The 17,899-nt window shown below is 40.8% G+C and overlaps 1 protein-coding gene and 1 pseudogene across 1 annotated transcript in view; one reads left to right on the plus strand and one right to left on the minus strand.

Moving 5' to 3' along the window:
* MACROD2 (mono-ADP ribosylhydrolase 2) overlaps positions 1 to 17,899 on the plus strand; it is a 2,341,201-nt gene that overhangs the window by 2,302,994 nt on the left and 20,308 nt on the right. The window lies entirely within an intron of this gene.
* LOC118618358 lies at positions 1,317 to 2,930 on the minus strand (annotated as a pseudogene).

Genomic DNA, 17,899 nt, shown 5'->3' on the forward strand with positions numbered 1-17,899 from the left:
CATTTATATACATTTTTTACTCTATTTTAAGTACATTTTATTGTTATTGTTCCCATTATATAGTTAGTTTTATTTTTTTTTTAATTTAGTCATATTGAATCTGAGTGCCAGAACTATTTTTTATTACTTACTACTACTTTTTTTTTTTAAGAATTGTATATATCCTTTGTCCACATTTCTAACAAAATATTCTTTTTATATTATTATCAGTCTTGTATTCATTATAGCTATTGACTGTTAATCATTAGTTTAGAGGTGGCAGGGAACTGAGAGATTATCCTGTTGTACCCATTTGTTATACAAATTAAAAAATTGAGATGCGATGACTTTTCATTGTCACATAGAAAGTTAGTGGACAATCAAGACTGCAAACACTGTTTCCTGTATCTCTATCTAGAGCTTTCCCCCCAAACACAAGCCTCCTGGCCTCCACCTTTCCTGTTTTTCTCTTAAATTAAGCATTATCCAGTTACTTGATTTGATTCAAAGTTAGTTACCTACCTTAATAAATTAATCACTCACTTTAATAAATTAACCCCAACAGCTACTGACTCCCAAATCTTTTTTTTAACCACAAAGTTGTATTTTATTTATATAGCTTTTTATGAAGTAGATTTTATATAATTGAGACTGAAAATTAAAACTGCTTTTCCCACAAAATAATTGACAAATTATCGCATTCTTAGTTCTTTCATGATATAGTAACACTAAATCAAAAAATTAAATGGCAATCTAAAGCCAATTACTAGCAATTGCAAATCAGTAAATTTATGAAGAATATTATACAAGCAAATGCACAAAACACCAGTGAAAGTGAAACATGTGAACCATGCTGGAGAAAAGAAATTATTTTTTAAATTTAATTAATTTTTGTTACAGATGTTTCTCCTTTTTCTCCCATTGACACCCTCCTCCTGTCCCCCACCCCCAGCATTGTTGTCTATGTCCATTGGTTATGCTTATATGCATAAGTTCTTTGGAACAAAATAGACCCAGAGACATAGAAGTAGGGTTCAGACTGACAAACTTCAGAAGAGGGGGCTAAGGGAAGGGAAGAGATAAACCATGCTGGAAAAAATTAAACATTCTTTTCGATAAGTTGCCTTTTTACTCACACTATGGTTGGCCCAATATGGTTATCACCAGCAAACAGACACTTCAGCAACCAGAAGTTTTATCATTTCTATTTGATACTTTTTCCTAAAAAAAAAAGTCTATGAAATAAGAAATAAATAAGAATATTCTGGAAGTGTTATTCAGGTCCAGTTTCAGCACAATGGCACTTTCTCATTTCTCTCTTTAATTCATAAAGCACTTCATTTAGCCACTCAGGAAGAATTAATTTTCTTAACATCAACTTGGCTCAGAATCAATGTCCCACTTCTTTTTAAAATTTTCAACCTGTCCAATACATCCACTTGACAAAATACTCATTCCTGTCTGCCCGCCCTTTCCTCTTCTTTTTCTTGAAAATATCTGTGTCCCGGGCCATTCTCTTTTTTTCTTATTTTGCTGCCTTATTTTCTCTTATCTGCTCCTACAAATCCTTGTAATTCACATCACTGTTTTTGGGAGACTGAGCACCCAGTGTAATGCAGTCTTTATTCCAGGACTCTTCCCTTTCCTTTACCATAACCTGTGATCCCAACCCGGTGCACCTTCAGCTGAGACTTTTCTAAGTTAAATTCTTGTGTGTCCAAATGTTTCTCAAGGATACTAGTTTTGGTCTTTGTATTCTCGTCTTGATCAGGCTTCAGTTTTCTTTCCTTGTTTTTGTTGTTGTTGTTGTTGTTTTTGATTTTAGGAAGAGGGAGAGAAACATCAATGAGAGAGAACATTGTTTGACCATCTCCTGCATGCCCCCCACTGGGGATTTGGCCCACAACTTGGGTGTTTGCCCTGGCCAGGAATCGAACCAGCGACCTCTTGGTGCATGGGTCGACGCTCAACCAGTGAGCCACATCAGCCAGGCTTTCCTTGTTTTTACTGTGTAATTCCACCATTGCTCACTCACTGTTAATCTCTAGGGAAGAGAGAGATGTTGCAGCAGGAGGGACGTGCGGTCCTCGGGGGCACCAGGGACGTCACAGCAGGGCACACTGACGCTCTTTTCTGAGCTCCCAGAAGAAGCCGGAGAGTTCTTCCTCTGGCTCTTACAAGAGCCAGGAGAGGAGGTAGCTCTGCCAGCAAAGCCACTGGAGTCCCCACACCTCTCTTCTCGTGTTCCCTTTCCTTTCTGATCCTTTTTTGTCTGTTTCTACTTCTGTCTCTCCAAAGCTCTAGAGGTCTGGAGCACAGTGTCTAGAAGCTGAGAAGAGGGAGGACCGCAGCCCCTTCTCCATTAAGATGCGGGTGCACTGTGCCCTTGCTGTGCCCTAGCTTCAGGGTCTGACTCCCAAATCCTATCTTATTCCTGATATTTCCCATGAACTCTAGATTTACCTCCTTATACTTTATTGTCTCACCACAGCTAAGGTGCTTACAAAATGTGAATATAATGTGCACTTCTCCTCAAAATTCTCCAATGACTCCTAATGTAACCCCAAATCTGTATAGCAGCTCAGGTGAGATTGATCCACTGCTCCTCCCCCCAGGTTTTTTTCTTTTCTGTCAGTTTCTCTTTATTCACTCATGTCTTTGATTAGATGTTGTTGTTGTTGTTTTTATTTCCAAATAATATAAGCATCTTCTTGTACTTACTGGGCCTTTGTCCTTACTGCTCATTTATTTTAAATGCTCACCCCCATATGCATCTGAACATACACAGCACTACTGCAAGAATTTGTTTTGTTTTGTGATTGCTGAATCCTCAACACATAGAACAGTGTCTAACACTTCGCTGATGCACAATGTATGATTATTGAGTGACTGAATGAACTCTACTCACTAGCAATCATTTTGTGGTGGTGGTGTAAAGAATACGGTGGCATCGTGTGGCCTTTACAAAACTGGTTGAGTTCCTAGCACTCAGATAATACTGCTCAGGTACTAAATCATTGCATTAGAATAAAATTCACTCTGTCCCTGTCAATCTCTCCAATAGCATCTCATTCCTTTATCTCCTTCCCTCTCTATTCTCCAGCTACACGGGCCTCTTCTCTGCTTCTTGAACAGGCTCAGGTTTCTGAGCCTTTGGGCCATTTTGTTGCATGTGCCCTCTGCAGAGAGGCATCTGTTCCTGCATCGTTACATGGGTGAAGCCTCACTCAATCTCATTCTGAAGCTGCCTTTTGGTGAGACCTTCCCCAATCACCCAAACTAATTAACTCCCCTTTGCTATGTCTCTATCACATCATGGGTTTTTTTTTCCCCCTCAAGGCACATATCCAGAGAACAAAGACCTATTATTTCCAAAGTTCACCTCACATGACACATAGTGGGCACTCACAGAATATTTGGAGGATGAATGAACATCATTAGTCTAGCTGCCAAGATCGTAAGATCTGTGCCCCCCAGATAGCCACTGGCTGTGGGGTGCTGAAATGATGTATCTGTGGGTCTGTCTTCCACAGAGTCTGGGGGAACCTCTGGAACAGGTACAATGTTTAATTCTCAGTTACTTCCCAGCCATTTCCCACCACTCCCGGCACTTACTGGTACTCCATTGACGTTTGCTGAACAAACATGAGCAGCAGAAAGGCCACATGAATTTTTCATCAAGTTCATTTAATTTGCAAGACAGAGAATATAAATGACAGAGTAAAATATTAAAAAGTAAATATTACAAAATGGTCAAGGGAGGCCATATGAGAAGAGCACACAAAGGAGTTAAGATGTAGAAAAATTAAGTGCCTAGAATTAGCTCTCATAGGGAAAAGAAATACAATGAGATCATCAGTTCAGGTACTCATTTCAGAGCAATGCCAAGTGTCTATAAACTTATTTAGTCTTTTTTATTTTTTGAGGTTAAAAAATAATGTTATCAATGTGCTATGTGCAGTGGTTCCTGCGAGTAGGTCATATTTTTGATCAGCCAACACACTCCTTTCAGTAGCTGTTCTAAACTTTCTCCTTCTTTTTTTTTTTTTTTTTGTCTCTCAACCCTTTCTCCTCAGAGATGGTCCTATCTTTCACTTTTCTGAGAAAATCAAAGCCATTAAAGAGGAAATCCCTTAACCTTCTATTTTATCTACCAAAAATATATTTGGTCCAACACATATTTCTCTTCATTCTCTGCATAATAGCTCCATTTCTCTTTTCCAAAAATTAAACTTAACATTGCATCATGATCCCTTTCTCTTTTGTTGTCAAATGATGCCTTGTTTATTAATATTTTTCCTTATTGTTGAAAGTATTACAGATGTCTCCTCTTTTTCCTCATTGACCCCTCTTCCCTACTCACTCCCCCCACCCCCCGCCTTCCCCAGCCTAGGGTCCCTGGTGATTGGTTGTGCATATATGTACATAAGTTATTTGGTTTATCTCTTCCCACCCCTCCCACCCCCCATCCCTCTGAGGCTTGTCAGTCTGTTCCCTACTTCCATTTCTCTGGATCTATATTGTTCATCAGCTTATTTTGTCCATGATGTTCCATAAACAAGTGAGATCATGTGGTACTTGCCTTTCTCTGACTGACTTATTTCACTCAGCATAATATTCTCCAAGTCCCTCCACGTCATCTTAAAGGATGAGAAAGATCTCAAATAACGCCTTGTATCTTCCATTATTTCCAATTTGCCAGCGTTGTTCATATCTTTCTTTCTACTAGTTCTTTCCTTTTAGCCTTCCAAAACACACAGGTCTTTCTTGTCTTAGAAAACCAGTGGTGGCTATTGCTGCCCGTGTTTCCCTGGCTATGTGTCTTATATGCATGATATGCTACTTCTATTCTAAAGTATAGTCCCTTCTTTAAAATGAAATTCTACTCATGCTTCAGGTCTCAGATCTATTCACATTGGACTCCCATGCTACAAATGTGAATACTAAACATGGGTTTCTACATTTCATATTTGGTGGCCTTTCCCCAATGTTGACTCTGCCTGGCTATTATGTAGCATTCATTCATTCCATGAGTTTCCCTTAACTTTAAAGTATGATGCATGCATGCTGACTTTTCCCTTGACACCATCTCCAAATTATTTTTATTTCCTAATTGTGAACAACATCCCAAGGCCTTCTACCTTTTTTTTTTTTTTTTTACATTTTTAATTTATTGATTTGAGAGAGAGATAAATCGATTTGCTGTTCCACCAATATATGAATTCCTTGGTTGCCTCTTGTTATGTGCCCTGCAAGGAGATCGAACCTACAACCTTGGTATATTGGGACAATGCTCTAACTGAGCTATGTGCCCAGAGCCTTCTACTCTTTTGTATCTAAAAAGTTTTTCTTGAGAGTTTGTCCATTTTTATGGCTTGAGTAAAACAATAAATCAACTTCCAAGGTTACTGAGTACATTCTAAGGGCCAGACAATGCTTGGGCATTTCGTATCAATATTTGAATGATTTATAGAAATAGGACACTGGACTAGTTGAATAACCATTGAGTCAAACATAAACATGGTTTTACAGGAATGCAAATAGATTCAAAAAATTTAAAAGGCTGCAAAGAGAAACAAAACTCAAAAGAAATAACCTTAACAAGAACAAGCTTACTTAGAAAAGTAGGTTACAAAATAGTATGATACAAATACACATACATCCTTTATAAATTGTAGAGGGAAGTAAATGGACACAGGATGGGCACTAAGCCAGGATTCCATCTGAGCAGCCACACTGGGGGGAGTCATGTCTAAGCTGAGCAGAGTTAGCTAGCTTGGGCTGGAGGGAGGTGAATGTTGCAGTGGGGGGGGGAGCTGAATGTGCAGAGGTCTATGGAGAAGACAATATGGCACATGTTTCATTCACTCACATTCACTGGGCATTTGAGTGTTTACAGACATGCAGCAAGATGACTAACAATTCTTTCTTTCTTTCTTTCTTTTTTCTTTCTTTCTTTCTTTCTTTCTTTCTTTCTTTCATTTATTTATTTATTTTTAATCCTCACCCAAGGACACTTTTTTTTGCATTTATCTTCATATAAAGTGGGAGGGAGAGAGGGGGAAGAGAGAGAGAGGGAAACATCAATGCAAGAGAGATATACCGAGTGGCTGCCACCCACACGACCCCAACCAGAGCCAGGGACAAACTGCAACCGAGGTACGTGCCCTTAGCGGGAACCGAACCTGGGATGCTCTGGTCCACGGGCCAACACTCTAACCCCTGAGCCAAACTGGCCAAGGCAACAATTATTTCTTAAGTGCCTTATTTCATGTGGAGATTCGGGTACTGTGAGGATAGTAAGTAGAATACCTGGTTGTCTACGAGCCCATGGTCTAGTGGGAGAAGGACCCAATGAGTGATCATAGTAAGTCCACTGTGAAAGGTAAGAGCAAGTCACGGGTTGAGGCCAACAAGGAAGGGAAGGCAAGCTAAGTATTCAAACACTCATGCTTCACCCAATTATAAAAATGACCACCCTGGAAGGTAGACGCAGTACTGACAATCAAACACATTATGACATTTTCTAATATGGCCCTTCCATAATTGTCACCTGTATGCATTTGAATAGTTGAACTATAGGAACAAACAGCCTCCAAATCTCAGTAACTTAACATGAAAAAAGTACATTTATTACTCACCTCACATTCAAAGTATTTGGAGGAGGAAGAAGGCTTAGCCACATAGTCATTCAGGAACCCAGGATAATTTCTCATAAGTCTTATAACTCCGTATCCTTAAGGGCATCAGCATTCAAAATGTAGTTCTTGGCCCAACAGCATCAACATCACCTGGTAACTTGTTAAAAATGCAAATCCATGGGCCTCACCACAGATTGGCCAAATCAGTCTCTGGCTCTGGGACCTAGAAACATGTATTCAATGAGCTGTCTGTGATTTCTCAAGTTTGGCAACTACTGCCAAGGTCTGGCAGAGGAGGGCAGGGAGCATGGAGGACCACACAGGAGTGTTTTTAGGGACTAGACCCAGTAGCACATATTGCTTCTGCCCACAATCCATTGGCTTCTACTAGTCATGAGGCCCCACCAACCTTCTTAAGAACCTGGGACATATAATCCAGCTCTATGTCCAGGAAGAAAAGAATTCCACTCTGAACTGTTCTTCCAACTTCTTGTCTGCCCCCCCCCCCTAAAATTGATTTTTCCCTCAGCAATCAGACAAATCTTCCTAAAAGGTGAATCTGTTGTGCCATTTACTGACTAAAATCTTCATCGGTCTCATAGCCTGAATGACACTTCTTAGCCTTCCAAGGCCTGGTGCGTCTTTGGACTCGTGGCTTTCCAGCCTCCCTTGAACTCTAAACTCCAGCTGTCTTAAACTGCTACTATAACAACTAGCTGGGCCTCTCACAAGCCATGTGCTCTCTTTTCTGGGCCACTGCACCTGCTGTTCTTCCTATGCTCTTCCTCCTGGCCACACTCTCATTCATCTTTCAGGGCTCAGCCGGGATGTGACCTGGTCCAGAAGCATCTCCTTGAAAGCACTCCCTATTTCTCCTTCAAGACTGGGTTAGATGCCCTCTACTAACCCAGAATAATTCTTATCACTTTGAATTCAATTACATACATCTCTGGAGGGCAGAGACTGTGTCTTACATAGTGTTGTTTTCTTGTTGCCTATAAAGAATCTGATGCATGTTAGATGCTCAGTGAATGTCTACTAAGTAATTAATTCAAAGTGGTTTAATAGATGCTCAGTGGGTGCTTATAGATGAGAATGTTGATTGTCTGTATCCTTTGGCTAGAGTTTGTTATTCAGTCTAATATTCTTACTCTTTCTCAATTAAGTACTGCATCTACACTATAGCTAAGACCTTCAGCTCTGAATACAAAAGGACTGCATATCAGTGGAACTGGGGTAAAACAAACTCACTCCCAACACCAGAAAAACCAACTCAAAGCTATGTTCTGGTCATAGTAAGCCATCTTTTTTATAGATAAAGTGTGCATGTTTTTATCCCATGTGAATATACATATGTAATTTACATAATAAATTGGAAAATAAGGAAGATCAGTATTTGAAGTGTAATCAAATTATATTGTTTAGGAAACAGAAAATAAAGCTCACTGATGCTGGTAGGACAGTGAAGATCTCGCAGTAGCTTAATTATCGGATGAATCAGTCCCTTATTCCTGCCATGACTCACTCAGATGGAGCAATTTTCAATTAAAAATGTTACACTCAGAGGATGTTCTCTTTAAAAAGATATAGCAACACCCTCATAAGGATATGCAAATAAGTAGCATTAGCCTCTGAAAGTTAAAATAATTCCTGTGCAACCCAGACTGGTTTGGCTCAGCAGTTAGAGCATCGGCCCACGGAACAGAGAGTCCCAGGTTCTGTTCCCACTAAGGGCACATACTCAGTTGTAGCTTGTCCCCGGCCCTGTTTGGGGTCGTGTGGGTGACAACCATTTAATGTGTCTCTCTCACATCGATGTTTCTCTCTCTTTCTTTCTCCCTTTTTCCCTCCCACTCTATCTGAAGATAAATACAAAAAAAAATGTCCTCGGATAAAAAATAATAATAATTTCTGTGTACCGAACATAAGCAGCAGCAACTGTGTCTGCCCTAGAGCTCACCCTTGCCTTGTGTTCCTGGTTCTCTCTTGATCTCTTTTCTAGTGGACTTTATCTCACCAGTTTCTGTCTCTCCTGTCTCCTCAGTCCACAAGTATGACTACTGCTCCCATTTAAAAAAAAGTTTGCCCAAATAACAGCCATGTCATCTGGGTTCTACATGAAGTAGACACCTAGATGAAGTTAGGAACAAAAGGTTTATTGAGGAAGAAAGAATGTGAAAGTCAAAGAGGCAGAGTATGTAGGGGAGATGAAGGGCTACTTGCCTCACCTGTCCAGAGTCACACTGCTAGTAGGTGGCAGAGCCTGAAACCTGTAAAGCTGGCTCCAGAATCCAGGTGCATAACCAATATGTGTATTGCCTGTGTTTTCTGCTGCCCCGATAGATCATGCATTTTATTACTACTCAAATCATAGCTTTTCATGATTATTTATTACAGGCCAAACACTCCACTAAGTTCCCTGTTATGTCCATTACCTATTTGTGTGGTAGACATTACTTTACATATCTTTTACATATTAGTAACCTGAGTCTTAGTGAGGTTAAACAACATGCCCAGAATTATTTAGCAATTAAGTAGCAGAATGAGAATTCACACTTCAAACTTATGCTCTCAGATCTGACTCCACAGTTCTTTATACTGTCATTGCCTTTGAGTTGGGATGGAGTTTCATTCATCTTTGTAATCTCATAATCTAACAAATTATAGATAAGGAGTAAGAATTTGCTGAATGAATGAATGAATGAATGAATGAATGAATGACTAACATGCTTTTCCAGAATTTCTGTTAAATTATAGAATTATGGTCATTAAAAAAAAAGCCAAAGCAACAAATAGAACTGTGGTCACTTTATTATAAAAGGGCATGTTATTGAGCCCTGGCTGGTTTGGCTCAGCAGTTAGAGCATCAGCCCGTGAACTGAAGGGCTATGGATTTGATTCCTGGTCTATTTTAAAAATTTACGTTGATCACCAGGGATGACACCAGCTAATAAATCTCTATGTTACATATGAGAAATCTTTAAAAACACATACCTTTCCCAAAGGGTAAAATCACTACTAGAATAAAACTAATTGATGCCCATTATTTTCTGTAATGATTTTAGAACCGTATGCTAAGACCCAAATATGTACCAGCTTAATTCAATTGGGTCTGGGTGGACAGATCATTTCACAACTATTTAATAGGTTATACTAATTTTGGGGGGAAGAGCTAATGACTCATTTTGCATATTTAATGTGTTTATGTCATCCAGCAGAGTTTTATTTTTTCCATTAATAGCATGTCATTGAAATTATGATGCCTTCAGTCATAAGAATTACTCATTTATTAAGTATCACTGACAAAGAAAACAATTCCCAAATGGAGAATGCAATATAAGACAGCAAAGAGTTACACCCTCGAATGAGATTAAAGGAGAAATAGGGGACAGTGCCTTAGTTTGCGTCACTCCTAAAGCAGATCCTGATCTAGGCCTGTGTGCAGGTAGTTTATTTGACAGTGTCCCCAGGCAGCACAAAGGACATAATGGGGAAACGAGACAAGGAAGGCAAAGAAACCAATGAAGCATGATATAATGAGCAGATTGCCCCTGTGAGCAAATGGGCGCAGTCCCACAGAGGACCCTTTGAGACACCATGTAGAACAAACCTTAGAATTGCTGCATGGGGGGACAGGGAAGCTGGGGTATTACCAAATGACTCCCTTTCCTCATTGGTTAAGTGTTGTCCCTGGGGGTGATAGATCCCCAGCACATTTGGTGAAGAGCAGTTAACAAGCAAGTGATTCTCAGACATCCATGTGCACAGGACCCCTGGGATGAACAAGCTACCCTGGCACTTCTAGAGGAGAAGCAGAGAGATACAGGCCCTAGAGAGGGAAGCTGTCAGAGTACAGGGTATACTGTCCACTGCAGCTGCAGGGACCTCAGAGCCAGCCCAGGTGTGATGGCCTAGCCACCAACAGCTGCTCCAAAAAGCTGGGAGACTTGAGTGTCTTATCTTTGGCATTGATGGAGGAAGCTTAAAAGATGTGTCCCTTGAGAAGTGGACTCACAAGCTGGTGATAATCATGCAGGTTTGTGTCCTGAATGTATGTCCCAGTGTGGTCTATAGAAACCACAGGCAAGGAATTTAATTTAAGTGCTCTCTGGTTAGTAATGCTGTCCAGTGACTAACAAGTAAATGCAAATCCAGGTTAATTGCAATTGTAAAGCCATTGATTGTTCAGTTCATCTCAGCTTCCTGGGTGTTAACATGAGGGGAAAATGTGTCCTCAAGTCAATGAAATTCAGTAGTAACAATTTAACCACTAACTGGATACCTCCTTGCTACATAAAAAAACCTTAAGGAGCACTCCTTTTCTTCCCCTGGACATGCACATGTGTGCACTTGGCATGCACACACACACACACATCACACCTCTAATAGATGTCTCTTTATAAAGGAAGACACTTACTGGTATATGAGAACCTGTGTTCTTTCTTTCTCCAATGTTTACAACCACACAAATAGTCAGTGTTCAATTGAAGTCAGCAGAAAATTAAAATTTGAGGGCAGCTTTTAGTATAACTCTTCCCATTTACCTAAATAAAACCACAGAGCAGGGGGAATATTCCTGCTTCTACATGCATTATTTTCAACTTTCAAAAAAAATTTTTTACAAGCAAAAATGTCTATATAATTCTATAAAAAGAAGGAAATTAAACTCTTGGGTTTGTTTTTTTTCCTTCCTTAAAATGTCTGGTCTTGAAGCTTTTATTTAACAATCACATAAGGGTTGGTATACACCTTTTTTTTAGAAAAGCATTGTGTCCTGAGATCAATAAATCAATATTGGATTGCATCCTCCTCAAAAGTGAATTGTTATCTTGCTTAAGAGGTTATGTGACAGGCCCTCTGGTTTGGTAAAATACATGAACAAAAAAAGGATTAAGATTCCTTTGCCTGAAAGAAAAAAATTCTGGGTGTTATTTATATATTTATTTTTTATTATGGGAAAGTTTTCTGAATTGTCTCCTAGAACAAGAGATTAAACGTTAAGAGATAAAGCAGGTGCAAGGCCCATTCTTTAGTGACGCCAGAGCCATTCTCTCACTGGAGGTGATTTTTCCACACAGAGAATGAAGTCAGCTTGAAAACAACAGTAGCAGCTAGGCCAGTCTGAAAAAAGAGGCAAAACAGGCAGCCAAACAGATGGCTAGGGATTTCTTGGTTATGAAAGTTCTAGAACAAGCAAGGGAGTCATGACTATGGGAAAGACCAGGGTGCCTAGAGATATTAGCAGTAAAGACAAAAGCTAAATTCAGCAGTGAGAAGTCAATCAAGCTGTGAAGCAACAGGCCAGTGAGATGCTCAGCACACGGGGGTTCAGGAAAGGTACTGAGCAATCCAGTGATATCAGCCCAAGAGGACAGAGCTGCAGCATGAATCCAGGAAGACTCCTGAAGCCTGGGGTGGCACCCACAGACCCAACCACTGTTGGTTGATCTTTACTCCTGGGGACCCTGATTCTCTGGTGCCCAAGGACACATGAAACCTTATGCTGCTTTATTTTTAGAATCTTTTCCCTAGATTGCAAACCAAACCATTATATACGTCTAAGCCCAGTGTTAAGAGTTCCAGAACTAACTTAACCTATTTTTCCAGATTAAAGAGGCCACGGAGTAAGCCCATCTTCAAAAGAAGAATCAAATGACTAAACTTTGACTCTAAAATACTAACCGGCAGAGGGGCATGGTCTGTGTTGCAGGGCCCTGCGGATGCTGTGGGAGGGGAGAACCTTGGCTGCCACCATTTCTAAAGGGCCTGCTGCCACTGACCACGGGAAGTCCCAGGCGTTGGACAGGACTGAATCTCTTCACTGGGAATCAGTGTGTGCTCCTTCCCCTCCCCAGGCCATTTTAGGCCTAGGGAAGACATTCAAGTCCATTGCTTTTAAATGGATTAAGGGTGACCAAGCAGAACTGTGAAAAAAGATTCTGGGCCACTTCTGAAGTTCCAGCCCCATTTCAGCTGCCTTCACCGGGCTCCCTCACCACTGTCACTGGCACTGGGTGATGTAGTGGAAACAGCCCAGGAGTGAAGTTAGAACTTTTAGCCCCAACTTCATTTCGGGATGGCCTGGGGCAGCCACACCACTTCTCCGGGGCCCGGCGCCCACATGTGTGAAGGGGTTTGGCTGGACTAGAATATGGTCTAGGATCTTTATTTTATTTCTTGAGAAAATCAGTCTTATATAGACAATAAAAGGCAACAGTGACCTACCACTTAAAAGGGGAAGACAGCCCCTGTTCAGAGGGATTTGGCAAACACAACATCAACTTCTCACAGAAAACTTAGAGAATTCTCTTTGGTAAAAGGCTTCTGGCTGAGCTGAATAAGAGTTTCGGTTATGCCCTGGCCGGTTTGGCTCAGCGGTTAGAGCGCCCACCTGCGGTCCGGAGAGACCCGGGTTCGGTTCCCACTAAGGACATGTACCTTGGTTGCAGTTTGTCCCCGGCCCTGGTTGGTCGTGCGGGTGGCAGCCACTCGATGTGTCCCTTTCACATCGATGTTTCTCTCTCTCTCTCTCTCTTCCTCTCTCTCCCTCCCACTCTGTCTGTACAAAAATTGGAAAAATGTCCTCGGGTGAGGATAAAAAAAGAGTTTCGGTTACATGTTTAGTGAACATGGCCTGGTCAATCTTTTACCTGTGTATGTGTGCTCTGATAGTAACAAACTCTCTGAAGGCATAAAAATGGTTAATGCCAAAGAAGTTCAAATATTAAGATCCTGGAAACTGTACTATGTCTTTGCAAAGAAATATTGAATGGAAATAATCTTTAATTCAGTCAGGAATGTTTGAAAACATATTCTAGTAGGAAAAATGCTCTCACTTTTGTTTGAAGCTGAAAGAATTACTATTGAGGGGCCAAGACCAGAAATGGAATAGCTTAGCAGAACTGAACACACTCCCTTCCAGTTCAGAGCCCACCAACAGCTGAGCTCTGGAGCTTCCATACATCTACTAGTTATTTCTTGGCCGCAGCTTTCTTCTTGGGTGTAGAGTTCTACTACTTCGGTCATGGACAAAGGTGATGCACCAGATTTTATTAAATATTCAGAATAAATCGTGCTATTTAAGAAAATGTACCATACAAAGAGTGAAAAATCTAGTGGAAATAATTAAGGAATCTATTATTAAGAATGTATAGGATTAAATTATTCTTTGATTAGAGAGCTATATACATAATCATGCAGGATTTCAACCCAAGCAGTCAAAAGTACTTTATTTCAGGAGCCTTAAGTATATGATCAAGTTGCTGAGAATTCAGCTTTAGTTATTTCTAGCAGTAAGTTTCTTCCTTATGAAAGATTCTACATAAAGAACCATTGAAAAGCCCAAAGCTGCCCCACTGTGGCTCCTTACACAGTTAAAACCCTATTAGAGTGAAAGAATCAAAAGATTCCTCTGGAAAAAATACATATCCCTCTGTTCACTGGGACCCTGCTGTGTACAGATGTATCTGGTTGCTGTAGAGAAACAAAAGCCACAAAGGGTGTGTGATGGTGTGTGGAGGAGTTTGAGAGACACACAATTTGTATTGTTCCTGCTGAAAAGACTGTGATCTGAGACCAGCTCTTGCAGCCCCCCATCTGAGAAGTGCCTCCTTGTATTCTTCATTCCTGCCAGGCCCTGGAGGGGTGGGGAATGCATAATGAGGCTGAATGAGAATTAGATGCTTAATTGGGGCCTGGAAAAGGGAAAGAAAATGCCAGAAGTAGAATGTGATCAGAAGCCAGCTCGGTTAAGCCTAACATGACAACACCTGGGAAGGTTCCAATGGTTGTGATCATGTCCAGAGGGGCTGGAACTGCCTTTTAGATTTCTGTGGGAGCAGAGCAAGGGAGGATAGAAGAGAAGAAAGACCAGGCCCAAGGCAGTCATGTTGAAGATGCTAAACTGAGCCCTCCACGTGTGTTACATACAGGACATACATTTCTACTTATCCAAATGCTTGGCACGAGTGCTTTTGTGACTCAGTCATTTCTTCACCCCTTCTAAAAAGGTGACTTACTCTCTCCTCTGTGTCTCCATAATTCTTGGTTTACACTATAGCCCTTGTCACTTGGCTTGTGTGTGGTTAGTGCTCTCTCTTTCTCTCTCTCTCTCTCTCTCTCTCTCTCTCTCTCTCTCTCTCTTTCACACACACACACACACACACACACACACACACACAAAACTTGTGAACTCCATGAAGACAGTAATATGCTTCACTCATTTTGTATCCAATCACATGGCAGGCATTGAAATACTGATAGACATTTGGGGCTTTTCTTCCTAAATATTGAATTTATGTAGAGTGGTTATTCTGACAATAGCAAATGGTGAATTTCCAAATCATTTTCAGAGTGACCACATGGAGGGACATTATCTGATCCATGACCACCCCCAGCTACCACCACAGCCTTTCATCTTTTACTAAGGACAACTTCTGAGTTTGATTAGGATAAAATATTTCCAATTACTACATGAACAAGTGTGTTACCCTGGAAAGGATGCTTTATAGAAACATGAGCATTTTCTACCAGTATGATCTTGTCAGCTTACTCATTCATCATTTGACTATGGACAGGGAGACATGGGCATGTGTGTACAGAGTTTGTCAAAGTGATGAAGAGATGAAGAGCAGTAAAGTAGCAACATTAGCACTGGGTTTTGGGGGAAAATGTAGATTAGGTAAGGGACAGATGGTTTACAAATATACCTTTGTTCCAAAGATGTATGAGCTAAATATAAACTGTATCAGTCTGCCCAGACTGCCATAACAAAATGCCGTACAGTGGGTGGCTTACAGTTCCAGAAGCTGGGAAGGCCACAGTCGAGGTGCTGGCCAGTTTCTGGTACAGGCTGTCTTCCTTGCCTGTAGACGGGCTCCCTCACTGCACCCTCACATGACCAAAGGAGGGAAATCTCTATCTTCTTCTCATCTTATAAGGCCACAGACCTATCAGATTAGAGCCTCCCATTATGACCTCATTTAACCTTAACCACCTCCATAAGGACCCTATTATTGTGTGACCTAAATATAATTATGTTGGGTGTTGGGGCTTCAACATAAGAATTTGAGGGGGGCACAGACATTCAGTCTATAACATGAAGTCTGATTAGAACTATTTTTGATAGATATTCCTGAAGGCAGCTGCTGACAAAGGCCAGGTGTGTAGCGCCTTAGGGAACACCCAGATACACAAACAACCATCTAGGCACCTGGTCTCAGGTGTAAGATGTTGATGTGAAGTCAGGTTTCAAACCTCACTCTCCTCCAAACACAGTAATATGAAACCCGGTAAGTAAAGCAAGCAAACGAAGAACATCAACAAAACAGTAACCAGACAAGAGAACAGGCTAGTAGCCAGCAAAAGGAAAGACACATTTCCAGAAATGCAGAAGGCACAAACCTGATATTGCCCCAACGCACCCTTAACTCCATCAGGCTCAGAAATAACCCTGAATAAGATCATACTAGCTATCTAACTGGGAGAGGAGCAGCCAAGGGAATTTCCACAAGCACATGAAGTGAGGCACGAACACCTTTTATTCCACCTTTCCCCAAAGAGGCAGGAAAACCTTCCTTTATTCTCCATCTTACTATCTCCTGCTGAGAGGAAAATGAGAGAGAAAAAGCAGACTAATAACAAATGCCTAGAATTAATTACCTCTAGCAAAAAATAGGCATTTCACCAAATAGAAAACAAAAGAGAAAATAAATAAGGCAAGGTTGTTGGAGTGAGGAAGAAGCAGGCGAGGAGGCACTCACAATGCCTTGAAGGAGCCCCGTTCTCTCCCTGAGAAATCTATGTAGGGCTTGCAGAGGGCTTGTTATTATCATCTGATTTGGGAGGTTGAGAAAGAAACGGCAGAAGAGAATAGGGTGTCTCCCAGGCTGACTCACTTGCTCTTGGAAAGTTCGAAGTATTGTGATTAACTGAAAAAACTATCCAAACCCAAAGGATAGCCTCCCACTGTGACAGGCAACAGTGCAAAGTGATGTGAACCGGCCATGCACACAATTGGTGAGAAATTCAGCACAACTAATGTAGTAAATGCTCTGACCACTTTACCTCTCCCAAAGAGAACTCCCCAAAGAAACCACTTCCAGATAGCTTCTGGAGGACCAACAGACCACACATACTGGAGGAGTAGCTTGCTAAAGTGTGCCTTACACCTCACCCTGCAAGCAAAACTAAGAGAGAGAGCGCTCTTGAGAAGGAAGAAAGCATGCAGGCCAACAAAAGACAGGTGAAGGATTTATTATGGAAGAAAGCATGACCTGAGAAAAAGATGCAAATCCCCTATAATTCCTATAGAAAACTTCTAAAGAAATTAAAGAGCTTGAAGAAGGGTGATAAAAGGGCATAATGAACTGAAATGTAAGAACCCAGGAGATAAAATTTTAATCATTAGAGAAATAAATTAACTAAGAACAGCAAAGATGAAATTACTGAAAAAGAAAAAAAAAAAGGCTAGAGATGATCACAGTGAAAAAAGAACACAGAAACTCTAAAATAATTAGAGAAAAATAATGTATGTAGAAGAGACAACCAATAAACTGTCCTATACAGTCATCCCTTGTCACTTCATGCTTCGAGTTTTGTGGCTTCACTCTATGGTGGCTTTTTCCGTGAAAGTCTAAGGGCCAAGTAGCAGGGATGACTGTATAAATAAAGAATCCTACTTTGTGGAAATTCATTTGTCATGGTAGAGTCTGGAACTACTTAACCATGATAAACGAGGGCCGACTGTATGGGAAAAATTGGTCTTCTTATAATTTGGGAGTCAACCTATAAAGGAAAATTCCCTAAGATGAAGGGAAAACTGAATTGTTCCAAAAATCAGTAACTAAATCTTGAGGACACACTTTTAATAAGTTAATATATTTAAATAAAGAAATAATTTTAGCCCTGGATGGTTTGGCTCAACAGTTAGAGCATTGGCCTGCGGACTGGAGAGTCCCGGGTTTGGTTCCCGCTAAGGGCACGTATTTCGGTTGCAGTTTGCCCTGGCCCTGGTTGGGGTCGTATGGGTGGCAACCACTCGGTGTGTCTCTCTCACATCCACGTTTTTCTCTCTCTCCCCCCCTCCCTCCCACTCTATCTGAAGATAAATGCAAAAATGTCCTTGGGTGAAGATAAAAAAAAATAAAAAAAAAGAATTTTATAGCTATCTTGGCACCTAGGTGTCACTTTAAAAATATCTAAAACTTTTAGAAGAAATCATGGTCAAGTTTACTTAGTGTGTCATAAAGAAAATCAAGACGATGACAATCCAGGAGAAA

This window comes from Molossus molossus, unplaced genomic scaffold (assembly GCF_014108415.1).
Source record: "Molossus molossus isolate mMolMol1 unplaced genomic scaffold, mMolMol1.p scaffold_m16_p_6, whole genome shotgun sequence".
NCBI classification, from domain to species: domain Eukaryota; kingdom Metazoa; phylum Chordata; class Mammalia; order Chiroptera; family Molossidae; genus Molossus; species Molossus molossus.